We start from the raw sequence: 13,586 nt of genomic DNA on the forward strand, positions 1-13,586 counted from the left end.
AATGGTAGATAAATATTTTATCAGGCAGTTGGTTGAGGGTTTCAACCCTACCGACAATGACCCCTTTTTCCAACTTAGCAAAAGTTTAAACTTTAAATACAATAAGGTTCCAATGACTCTTAAATTCCATGTATGGTGTAGTGGTAATTAGTTGTCATTAGAAATGGGGTGGTTGTCGATTCAAATCCCACTATCAAGTTTCTCCACCTACTAGTCTATCCAAATGATGAGGTCATGCTAACATCATCCCAATTTATGCTGGTCTCAAGTTGATTTTGACAATTGAGTGTCAACACACATAATCAATTCTTAAGTTGATGTCAAGTATAATATAGATGGTAAGCTACAGTGTGTGCTTAGCTAGAGATCCAATAGGTTTTGCTTGAACTTTAGGTGTTGAGTGAAGTTTAGGTGCCAAGTGATAAGTGATGCTAAGTCACTATAGGTTTCAAGAAAAGTATAGATTTTGAGCAAAACAAAATCACTGTACGAGCTAAGTGAAACAAAATTCCTACATGCACCAAGCATCAACAATTAGTGAGTACTGAGTAACATAGAATCAACGTATGAGTTTATGCCTTCACAAACTCAGATGTAAACCATTTTTTGAGCTGACTTAGGATGAATCTTGAAGGATCTTGAAGATAAGATCGAATATTTTTCAATACTTATGTAATTAGCATACAACCAATAAGAAAAATGGAGGAGGCATGTAATCAATAGGGAAAGAGAAACAACTGAGTGGGAAATGAAGAATGAATATTGATCATATATTCATAGCTAACCCTAAGTCTTCAAAGCCTTTAGAAGGAGGATGAAACCTCATTGTAAAGACTTAGAAAGAATAGAACAACATTGTAGAATTCAGTTGATCAAGAACAAAGTATTAGAGTTTCAAAAGAGAGACATATCAAATCAAGCAATGATCAAAACAAATAGAGTAGAACAAGGATCTATAATCAACAATTAAGGATTGCATGTCATTAGGTCAAAAATTTCTAATACTCTCTAGCCATTGTATTAGGAATGAGAATCCTATGATGATAGGTTGGTTTAATAGCCATGTTGTAAGCCTTTCAACAAGGTGCTAAATCTCTTAATAGGATAACATTCCAAGTGAGTGTTTGTAAATCCTTTGACTAGGTTTCCTTTAACAAAGTGTAAAGTCTTTAACATGATAGGTCTTTCACTAGGCATACCATTGGAAGTGGTTAAATTTTGTAACCTTAAATAGTTACATATGGCTACAGTGATACTTTGTAGGTGTCATCCCCACCCAAATTTTACCTTCTCATTTTGGAGGGTTTTTGGGTTACCAAAATCTTGTATTATCTATTTTCATGCATATCTTTACTCTCATGTTTATTAGATGAATTAGATTCATGTGAATGATTTCAACTAAGAGGTTTTAAAAATGTTAAATTTTGTTACTTTTGATTCACCTCCTCTCTTAGAAGTAAATCTTCCCATTTGTAAAATCTAACATTTGGTATTAGAGCCAAGTTCTCACAAGGAGGAGCCTTACAACTTGGAGAGAAGATCTAGAAATGGAAGTCTACAAATTTGGGAAGATCATAGAGAATTAGGCAATTGATATAAAACTTGCTCTACACACTTTGGAAGAAGCCAAGTAGGAACTAAGAAAATCCTTAAAGAGAAGAAGAGAGATTTTCATAGCTAAGAATGATACACAATACAAGGTGATAGACAACTCAAAATTGTTTACAAGTGGAGATTCCAAAGAGTTTGATGCAGTAATAGCAAACCTAATGGAGAAGAATAGAGCACAAGTAGAGGAAATTAGAACACCCAATATTGAACAAGAATCACAATCCATAATGCCTTGTGAGATGATTGAATAGAAGAAAAGAGCCATTGAAGATAAGGCTATGCTAGAAGAAGACAAGAGAAACCTTGACAATAGATTGGAAGAAAAATCAATTAAGCTTATAAGAATTTGAAACATGTAGCTAGACACCCTAAGTCAAATGATGAATGCGCACCATGAACTAAATGTCAAAGACATTGAGATCTCTACACTGAAGATGCAAAATGAACAACTACAAAATGACTTTAAAAGAGAGAAAGAAATTGCAAAGAGCTTCAACAAACCCAATGAGGCCATCATGTACTTTGAGGAACTACTGAAATCACCAAGGGCTAGTAATGATATTTCAAGACTAGGACACACCAACACTGAACGAGGAGAGTCATCCAAGACTGTAGAAGAAAGAAGTAACAAAGGTAAGAACACTAAACCTACTTGTCACTTCTATGGTAAAAAAGGACATACCACTAATGTACGAATGAGCAAGAATGCTCATTAGCATGAAAAACCTAAGAATGTGAGTTACTATCATAAGTGCAACAAGCAAGGACATCAAGCAAATGACTATAGGATTAGGACTATGAAAAGACCAAGATTTGAAGTTCACTGCTATAATTGCAAGAAGTATGGACATAGAGCTTTTGAGTGTAGATCAAATCCTATGTGGACACCTAATCAGCCAACAAGAGCAAAAAATCATGGACATCACTACCATTGGGATTGTAACACCAAGTATACTTTTCATTACTATCAGGAATATGGACACATTCCTAAAAATTGAATAAGAACACATTTCAATGGAAACTACAATAGATGGTTAAGTCAAACCACATGTTTCAATTGTTTGAAGACTAGTCATATCAGTAGGAATTTCCCAACAAGGTCAATGGCACCCAACTCAAAGATCAACAAAATAAAAGAAAAGTAGATGTTGAACACAGAGGAGAAATGAATAAAGCATGGAAGAAGAAAGATGGGAGTAGTACATCAAATAAAGATATTACTTCACCTAAAAGGTCAAGTGGCCATACTTCATCAAACTTAGTATAAGAAGGCATGCGGGACTAATTTTCAAAGCTTAATCATACATCAATTCCTAAATAAGCAAGTACTAAAAAGAAGAGATCAACATGAATAGAGATGCAAAGATAAAATTTCAAGATTTCATAAGTATTTCTAAGTTTCCCTTAGATGTTGAGTAAAATTCTAGTACAGGCCGAGTTGATTTCCAAAATTAGTAGAAGCGAAATGATTGGTTGCAGTAGAGTTAGTAGTGGAAGCCAAGTAAAGAGAAATTTTAGTTGAAATTGAGTGAGGGATACTCCTATGGATTTTGAGTGGTGAAAAGGAAATGGAAGCTGAGTAATGTAGAATTTCTTAAGAAGCTGAGTGGATAGCTATAAATGCACTAAGCATTGAATGCAATAAAAATAGTGTGTATTATCACATTTTGAATCATTTTTCTCCATCACAAATAAAGAAAAAAGACAAAGAAGAGTGCAAAATGAATTTAAAGCAGAAAATATAGCATTGAGCAAATTTTAATAGCAATTTAGCATGACTTTATCAAATTCAAGGTATTTATATTTGTACCAAGTTATGCAGTTTCACATTTTCTTCATGTTCAAACCCTAGATCACACAAATGGCTTCTAGCTCTAGGAAAACATAGGAGAAATAACCATTTAAGGTTCAACTAGTGTCCAATAAAGTGAAACAACCATATTTCTAGCCAATCCCTAAAGTGGCATATTAAAATGACCTAGCTAGAGCCCTATCTTCATAGACCCTGAGGTAGATATGGTCTAAGATGTTAGAAGATGTTACAAATGAAAAATTTGAGCCATAGGAGATATGGAGACGAGGGAAGCCTATGAGAGACTATGTGAAAATGGATTTTTGAAAGAAGAGTATCAAATTCTTGAGAAGAAGGGTTTGACACATGCCCTAGAATTCACCACAGTTTTTAAAACTAAATGGATTAGGATAGTACTTAGCAGGGTACATGATGGAAGCTTATGGTTGGAAGATGGTCCAGTAAGAATAACAAAGAGAATTGTACATAGAGTTGTAGGGTGCCCAACCCTAGATTGGCCAAAGACCCTTAGTAGTGATTCCAAGGAAGTAATTGAAAATAACACTAGTGCAAAGTGGAACAAGAGAGGAATGACAATAGACACCATTCAAGACCCTCTTGCTAGGTTTGTTGTGAGAGTTATTGCACAAAAACTCTACCATTCTAGTAGACTTAACAATGTGCCTTACATTGCAATGGATGTGGGTTACAAATTAGTGAAAAAGCATCATACTTATGATCTTACAGAATTGTAACTACAACAAATCAATGAAAATTTAGGAACAATAAGAAGAACAAAGGGAGCACAATGCAAGTGTTTGGTGAAATTTTTATTTGTATATTATTTTATGTATAGAACGATTTTCCATCTTTATGTATATTCGAAAGAAAATAGGTCTATCATAGCTCAAGTTAATGAATATATAGAACAAATGGGAGCTAATTTTGAGACCCCAATAACTAACTATTTTGAAGAATTCAAGAAGAACATGAAGAAAAGGCTAAGGGCACTAGTTTCATTGGTAGAGAAGCATGTAAATGATGTATTCTTTCTTGTAGATATTGACTACACCTATATACAAGCTGCTAACCAAAAGTTAGATGGCTTAGACCTCTTGGCTATAAAATAAATATAGATGAGGCATCAACAACTATAATTGCACTAATAAATGAGGAAGCGGATAAAATTGCACCACATTTTAGAACCTATGATGTGGTAAGGTCAAAGATGGATATGGATTTGAAGGCTACCTCCACATTGAAGAAGAACGAAAAACTTGTAAAGAAGTTAAATGCCAAATTTGGTGAGGGCACTGTAGAAGAAGAAGAAGAAGGTGAAGAAGTAGAAGATGATGAAGAAGAACAAGGAAAATAAAAACTTTCTTTGTTCTAAGGCATGGTTGAGGATGCAGAAGAACATGAAGGTGTTGAGAAGGAAGCATCCAAGGCTCACCCAAAGAAAAGAAAGGCTCAAAAACAACTAGTTGCATAGCCCAAGGGGAACAAGAAAGCAACAAAGCCGAGCCAAGGCAAGCTAACTACAAGAGAAAATACAAGGGAAACCAAAAAAAGTGGCAAAGGAACAAGGGAAAAAAAAAGCCACAAAGAAAGGAGGGCATACAAAAAAAAATAAAAGAACAAAATATGTTGCACCCCTAGAGTCAGATGAAGAAAAGATAGAATTTGACAACAATCAGTTCAGATTGGTAAGACATTCTACCGTGTCTAATTTGGAAAATGTTTGTGATAACATTAGAGATAAGGTAAAATTTAACTAGTTTAAAGACCATTTATTTTAATAAATTTTCAAGAGAAGAACACAACATAGTGGAAGAGTTCATCTACACTATGATGGCCAAGTTGAAGACCACCGCACTTAAACTTGAAAATTCCATGCCTAAGGAGCTAAGCTCCATTGTAGAGAATAAATTTCATTACTACCTTAATATGGAAAAAGAAATAAGGGAGTCCACATTAGCTCATGTGATGCCAGACCTTACAAAAGGTCAACTAAGCAAGGCCAATAAGAAACATGGGAGTAAATTTGCATCCAAATACAAAGCCTTTAGCATCTTACAAAACAAAATAGAGGATGTTGTAAAGAAATCCATAGAAATGTTGAAATTTATTTATGAATTGAATACTATCAAGGAAGGGTAGGAAGATCCCTTTGAGGGGAAAAATGATGAGGAAGAAGAGGAGAATGAAAAAGGGGAAGAAGGAGAGAAAGAAAAAGAAGAGGAAATCATGGAGAAGACACAATAAGGTGAAGAGGAAACAACTAAACATAGTGTCCAAGACACCCAATTTCCACCACCAAGTCCTCCACATATAACACCTAAAAAAATTGTAATTGTAAAGGATTTTCTTGAAACCTCAAATAAAAACATCAATCCATTGACTACAGAGGATCTCAAAAAGATACTTCACCAAACCACATTGCAATCACAATTGTGCACAAATCCTATTTTGGTGAGTGTGGAAGAATTGCAAAAAGTTGTAGCAGAGATTACTAGGGAGAAGGTGAACACACAAGAACCACCTTCACAACCTCCCACAACTATAGAAGATCAACCAAAAGAGAAAGTAGTACAAGACATAATTTCTAAGGTTGATCCCACAGTAATAGCAATAGCAATTATCGAGCCAACAAAGGAGTAGATCTGACAAGATGTTCCTATAACACAAAGCCAAGGTGGACTTCCTCAAATCATTATCATTGATCAAGGAAGTAGATAAGAAGAGAAGGAAGGGGAGAAAACCCCAAGGAAATATAGCATGAGGCAATACAAACACTAGTAAACTTGCCTACTACGAGGACTCCTAGCAAGAAGCTGAGCACTGATGTAGTACCATTGCAAATTTTAGCACTAGGCTCAAGCTCCAAAAAATTAGCTAGGGTATTTCACTATGGAGACCCTAAACTTGATGAGGAAATAGTCATGCCTAGTTATGACTACAAAAAAAGGAACTTGGCACAAATAAATGAATGCAAGAGGCATTGGAGAGAAAGAAGAAGTAGGAGATACTCAGAAATGGGTATAGACAAAACCAAGCATTACTAGAAATCAAAGACATATTCCTTGATGCATTTGGCTTCCCTCTACCTAATGAAACAAAGCCCATCATGGATCAATTGTCCAACATAGTGGACTAGGTATAACGTGAAGACCTTGATACAAATGTTAGATTATTAGAGTGGTGTGTGCTAGAAAATGTGACCTGCAAGAAGCATGGGTTAACAAAAAGACACTAGTTTAAAACCTTCAAAATGCATAAAACATTCATCAACATTCAAGGAATAAATATCAACTAATGCTTGCTTGGGTTTTGCAACCCTAAGCAACCAACAAATCCACCCTTCTAGCCACCTCTACAGCTCAACAAAGGCACCCATAAGAGGCCTTGTTGGTGTGTTAAGATGGGGGTATGTTTGGTGTGCTCTCCCAAAAACAACAAAAGTATGAATCTCTTGAATGATTATTCAAATGTGAGTGAAAATGCAATATGAACCTAGGCTAAATGAGATGAGGAATACCTCAAGAAATGGCTATGGAAAAAAGCCATACTTGAGGGTATTCAATGATGAAATGTGAAACACAACCAAGAAACTAATGAAATGTGCAAGCTAAACTAAGATGGAGATGCTAATGCATGAAGAAAATAGATTAACAATGCATGAAGAAAACTAAATCAGCTACCAAATTATTAGTATGATCCTAGAAATCTCTATGAAAATAAAACTACGATGCAAGCTCTTAGCATGAGAACTCAAAACTCAAAATGGCATGATAACAATGCAAAAATGGGAGATGTCAAATGCTTCAGACAAGCCATCTATTTATAGGCTCAAGAGAGGGCTTGGTGAGGTGGCATCCATGTAGATGCAACATAAGGTGACATGCAAGCCATGCAAATGGTCAAGAATTCAATGTTTTCTCACACATGTGTGAGCAAACTTGAGAAGAAGAGTGGGAGATGAGAGTGTGTAGGCATGCAATCTCACACATGTGTGAGCACACTCTTAGGCTAATGAGGGGGATTAGGGACAAGATTAGAAATGATTAAGTAGCATTAGAGAAGAAGTAGGCTTAAGAGGATGAAAATGATGGGTGTAGGCTAGGCTCTAGGTTAGGTTTCAGATTAAATTAAGTGAAATTTAATTTAATCATGGGTTTAGAGGAATTAATGGGATGTGAGGATTAAATAAAAAAAAATTATTTAAAAAGGGGGAAAGATGGAGGATCATGTGTTAAATTAACTTAACACATTAAGGCTAGAAGTATTTAAATTAGATTTAAATACTTAAGAGAATGAACTCATTTAATTAACATAATTTATTAAATAAGTAGAGGACTATGAACAACATAATTAATTAATTAATAATTAATTAATATAGTCTTTAGGAATGATTTTAAGCATCTACAAGTGGTTTGAAAAAAAAATTCAAATGAAAGTTAATGAGAAGATATCCAGTGAGATAGCACTATCACAAGTTGAACTATCCAAGAAAGTTGAGAAAGTGAAAACACTACTTGAGAATATATTCTCATTATATACCAAATGTGTGACTCATCATACTTCACACAAGAAACTAGCTAGAAGATATTGAGCATATAGATACATATAGATTAGGCTCAAAGTGAGAAGCATTTTGTAACAACAATTCACATTTAGAAGGAGTTAGCTATATTTATAGTAGAAGAGGCCAATGTCAAGGCCAAATTGATATAGATTCAATCTGCTATTACCCCACACCTAGAAGTACTACATAAGGCAATGGCCTATGCAAAAAATCTCTTAAAGAAAGACCCCAATCTTTCTACTCTAGAAGGCCTAGTACATCTTGCAACAGAGATAGCCATCCAACACAAAACACTGGAGATTGTCTTAGACAATTGGGATGCTTCTCTAAAGATGATAATGGAGGTAAATAATTATTTTTTGACTAAATATTCTATTCATAATCCCTTGACATAAGTGTCAAAAATAGGCAGATATTCATAAAATAAGAATGGGAGAGATACTACATTCTTTGAAGGAGGAAATAAAGAATATCCAAATGAGCAGATATTCATATAACACAATTTTGAAGAAGAAATAAGGGAATGAAGCCAACAGGATGCAAAACCTATAAGAAGATGTGAAAGGGGGAGTAGAAACAAGGTATACAGAAACAAAGGCAAATGAGTGATAAGGCAGATTATGAAATACCAACATGACACAAATTTAGCACAAGGGAATTTTGGCCACAAAAATGGCCCATCAGCTTAGGTGGAGTTACAAATTTTTGAGGTATATATTCTTCTACAAAATTATGAATTTTTTTTTGATGTTTTGTACATATGCCAAACAAAATGTGTAGGATACTCATAGAGATTAGATTCATAATGCTTAGTTAAGTGTTTTTTCCACTCATGTCAAAGGGGAAGGTTGTTGGTCTCAGTTTGGTTTGACAATTGAGTGTCAACACACTTAACCAATTCATAAGTTGATGTTGATCTACAATGTGTGTCGAGCAAGAGATCCAATAGGTGCTGAGTGATAAGTGATGCTAAGTCACTATAGATGCCAAGCAAAGTATATATGCCAAGTGAAATAGAATCACCATTGGAGCCAAGTGAGATGGAATTCCTACCTGTATCAAGCATCAACAATGAGTAAGTGTTGAGTAACATAGAATTAGCATACAATTTTGTGCCATCATAAACTTAGATGTAAACCATGTTTTGAGCTGACTTAAGATGAATTTGGAAGGATCTTGAAGATAAGATCAAATCTTTTTCATTAGCTATGTAATTAGAATGCAACTAATAAGAAAATTAGAAAAGGCATGCAACCAATAGGAAAAGTGACAGATTTGAGTGGGAAGTGAAGAATGAATATTGATCATAGATTCATACCTAACCCTAAATATTTGAAGCTTTTAAAAGGAGGATGAAACCCCATTGTATGCATGCATGATTAAGAGATTATGTGAGAATGTTAGCAAGGTGTAGAGGGGTGTAAAGACTTACAAAAAATAGAACAACATCACAAAATCTAGTTGATCAAGAATAGAGTATTGGAGTTTCAAGAATAGAGACATATTAGATAAAGCAAGGATCAGAATAGATAGAGCTGAACAAGGATCTGGAATCAACAATTAAGAATTACAATTCATCAGGTCAAAACTTTCTAATACTCTCTAGCCATTGTATTAGGAATGAAAATCCTATGATGATAGGTTGGTTTAATAGCCATGTTGTAAACCTTTCAACAATGTGTTAAATCCTTTAACAGGGTAACATTCCAAGTGAGTGTTTGTAAATCCTTTAACTAGGTCACTTTTCATAGGGTGTCAAGTCTTTAATAGGATAGGCCTTTCATAGGGAAGACCATTAGAAGTGGTCAAACTTTGTAACCTTAAATAGTTACATATTTTTGTAGTGATACTTTGTGGGTGTCATCCTCACCTCAATTTTACATTCTCATTCTGGAGGGTTTTTGTGTTACCAAAATCTTGTGTTATCTATTTTCATGCATGTCTTTACTTTCATATTTATTAAATGAATTAGATGCATGTGAATGATTTCAACTAAGAGGTTTTGAAATGTTTAAATTTTTTTACGTCTAATTCACCCCTACCCTCTTAGAAGTAAATCTTCCTTATTATAAAATCTAACAATTTATACTTTTACCTAATTTTCAAACTACCATACCTTTCACATACAAAGTCCAATTTTGACAAAATAAATGCTACTAGAAAGCTCTTGATAAGATCTTCAATTTGAAATTTATTGTTAACCACTTCTAAGTTTTTTATTTTTTCACCTTTTCTAATACCCACTAAACCAAGGTTTGACCAAACTTTGATTGTCCATAACTCGAGCATATAGACTTTGTTTTCATATGTTCAAGTTGTGTTGGATTCAGAATTCTAAGAACTTCAACATGGTGTTGGTTATTGGAGTTTTGGAGATACTTCAATTTTTGGTCAAAATGTCCTCCAAATCACTTATCATCTAAATCTTTGATTTACCTAGAAATCATTCAAGCAATCACTATTCACTACTTCTCAACTCTTTTCACCCCTTCTCAACTCTTTTCACTCTTCTTCTTAATTTAACCAATCAATTTCTTAAACAGCTTCTCTAGTATTACTAAGTTATCCCTTATACCTCCATAAATAGGTAATTATAATTTTCTATCACTTATACACTACCATAGTGTTGACCTTATGATTAAATCATCTATCTATTTTTGATTTAACATTTAATTAGTTGGTTACATTGCTACTAAGCTCTATAGTTTATATCAAGATTATCATGTTGTTAGTAGTACAAACTAAGTTTTTAAGTTTCTCTTTATTCAATTAGAAATATTATAGTTCATGCCAAGCTTCATAGTTTCTATCGAGCATCTAAACAAATTTTAGTGTTTTCTGAGCCAAATCACATTATTACCCAAGCATGGTAGACACTACTAAGCTTTAAACTATAAGTGATGAAGAATGTAGTGCTAACCAATCTCTACTATATAACCTAAGCTTATTAGTTTCTATTGAGCTTCCAGTATTAACAAAGTATATAAATATAGTGTTGACCAAGCTTTATAGTGTCAGTCGAGTAATCCAATATCTATCAATTTCTTCATTGTTCTTTGTTTCATCTAATTCTAAACAAGTACCTTCTACTCCAAGTGATTAGTATAGACCAACCTTCAACATCAACCAAGTTCCAAAGTCCACTAAGTGTTGATAGTGTTTACTGAGTGTTAGGACATCACAAAGCTATCTTTAGAACATAAGTTCTAGTAGCTAGCTAACTTTGTGAAGATTGTTTGAATTAGGTATTGTAGCCAACTTTAGAGATTAGTAAAGTGGATTGATATATATGTAATGCATTGTATCATATCCAAATATAGTACATTAAGTATGTATGCAAATTGAAGAAGGCTACAACTAGTATAAGGAAAAGCATAGATATATCTATCACAACTAGGTGATCATTGTTATTCAAAGGAGTCTCATTCAAAAAACCATGTTGTAGATCAAAGATCATCCATTGGATCATCCTAATAGCTACATCAGTCAAATCCTTGAATAAGTTTTACTTAATAGTGTTATCCTAAATCTCCTAACAAAGTGCATACTGCAATGTATTTTTTGAATCCTTTAGTAATGTGGACCTAGCAGGCATTATTGCTCCTAACAAGGCAGAGCACCAGAAATGATCAATTATAAACTTTAATAGGTTAAATTTATACTATAGTAATAAATCCTATGGGTATCATCCCCACCCTAGTTTTACTTTCTATTTGGAAGCTTTCTAGGTTACCAATACTCGATCGTGTCTTATGAATGTTTTATTGCTTTCAGTCTTTCATGCATGTAATTAAATCAAACTACATTATGAGTGTTTGATTAGTGAATTAAAGTTTAATTTTTATTGGTTCCTAATTCACCCCCTACCCTCCTCTCAATCATCTATTCTATACTACATTTCAAACAACTAGTATTAGATAATTTGGTTCTCTCATTAGAAGTTTAGTAGCTTGAGAAAAGATCAAAGGTAATGGAACTATATAGAATGGAGAAAGCTATTGAAAATGAGAAGTTGGATCTATAATTGACCAAGAATAAATTAAAGAATATTAAGGAGAACCTTTCTCAATCCTTGAAAATAAGAAAAGTTCATGCAATACAAATGAATGATAATCTGCATATTGAAGAAAGAATTGAGGACATTTTCCAAAACAAGAGTTTAGATGAAGTTAATGCAACAATAAAAAATATACTTGAGAAGAATCTTACTCTTCATCATTAAGTCAAAAAATTGAGAAGAGAATAAGAAATTCAATCATTTAGAATGTGTGAAGACAATAAACAAAAGGATAAATCCAAAGAAAAGAAAAGATTGAAAATGGGTGAAAACTTTGAAAGTATAATGCATGCATATTTTGAAACTTTTAAGGAGAAAATGTAAAGAAAATGTAGAGTTCCTACAATATTAGTAGAAGAGTATGAGCAAGATATTTGTTTTCTAGTTTATTATGATTAAGTTCATATCCAATCAATTAGATCACGAGTGGCATGGGTTAAGCCCCTGGGATATGAGGTAAACATAGATGATACAAGGGACATCATAGAAGCTCTCTATAATAAACTTGTTGACCCCAAGGTACCTTATTTTGGCACTTAGAAGGAAGCCAAGGCCAAAATTGCACTAGGAAGTAACCTTCCCCATTCAATGAAAAGAAGAAGAAAGAAGGTGGAAATGATACATAAGGCCACCAAATCCTCTAGTTCTCCTCTCTTGTTAACTGAAGGAAAAGGAGATGACCTTGAGGAAGAAGAAGGAGAGGAAGAGAAAGAAGAACCCAAATAGAAAGAGTCTCCCAAGAAGAAAGAGAATTTTATCATAACCAAACCTACAAAATCCTTCCTTGATATGTTTACAAGATGGTCTACCAAATCAAGGAAGAAACTAAAAATTGGAGATGATGATCATAAAGATGAGAACATCACTCTCAAAGGATCCTCCCTCACATTTTAGGAGAGATTGAAAATATTATAGGAAGGTGGTGGGAGAATAGAATTAGAATTTTTGAGGTATGAAACATGGTCAGAAGAAGAGAAAAAATAGATTGAGGATACCCTAGTGGCAAAGGAAAAGTTGAAATATTCCCTTGATGAGATGAAAATACTTCCTAAAGTCATATTAAAGGTAGTAGCACCTCAATGGGAAAATTTATTAAAGATTACCAAAGACATAAGAGAGAAAAACCTTAGATAGCTTATGTTGATTCATAGTGATAAGAAAGTGAAGGAGTCACTAAAAGAAAATGAGAAAAGGATAACACCAAATTTCAATGCATTCCTAACCCTATCTAAGGACATTTAATCTATTGTGAATTCTATTAGAAACAATAGTCCACCAAGATAACTGAGATAGGAGGGTGAATAAGTTATCTAACAATTGAAACATTAATCTTCTTTAAAAAAATTTAACTATTCAACCAAAGTAATAAGAAACCATAATAAGATGCACATGGATAATTACTCCAAATATGTTAACTAAGGAAATCCTTGATCAAAGGGAAAACCCCAGTGGGAATGATGCCCACAAGATGATATACTAATATAAATACTCCTTTTTAGAGGATGGACCCTATTAGGAGTCTATCACAAAATTTAGTACAT

The sequence above is a fragment of the Cupressus sempervirens genome, chromosome 4 (genome assembly GCF_028749045.1).
Source record: "Cupressus sempervirens isolate cs-2001-9-10 chromosome 4, ASM2874904v1, whole genome shotgun sequence".
Lineage (NCBI taxonomy): Eukaryota > Viridiplantae > Streptophyta > Pinopsida > Cupressales > Cupressaceae > Cupressus > Cupressus sempervirens.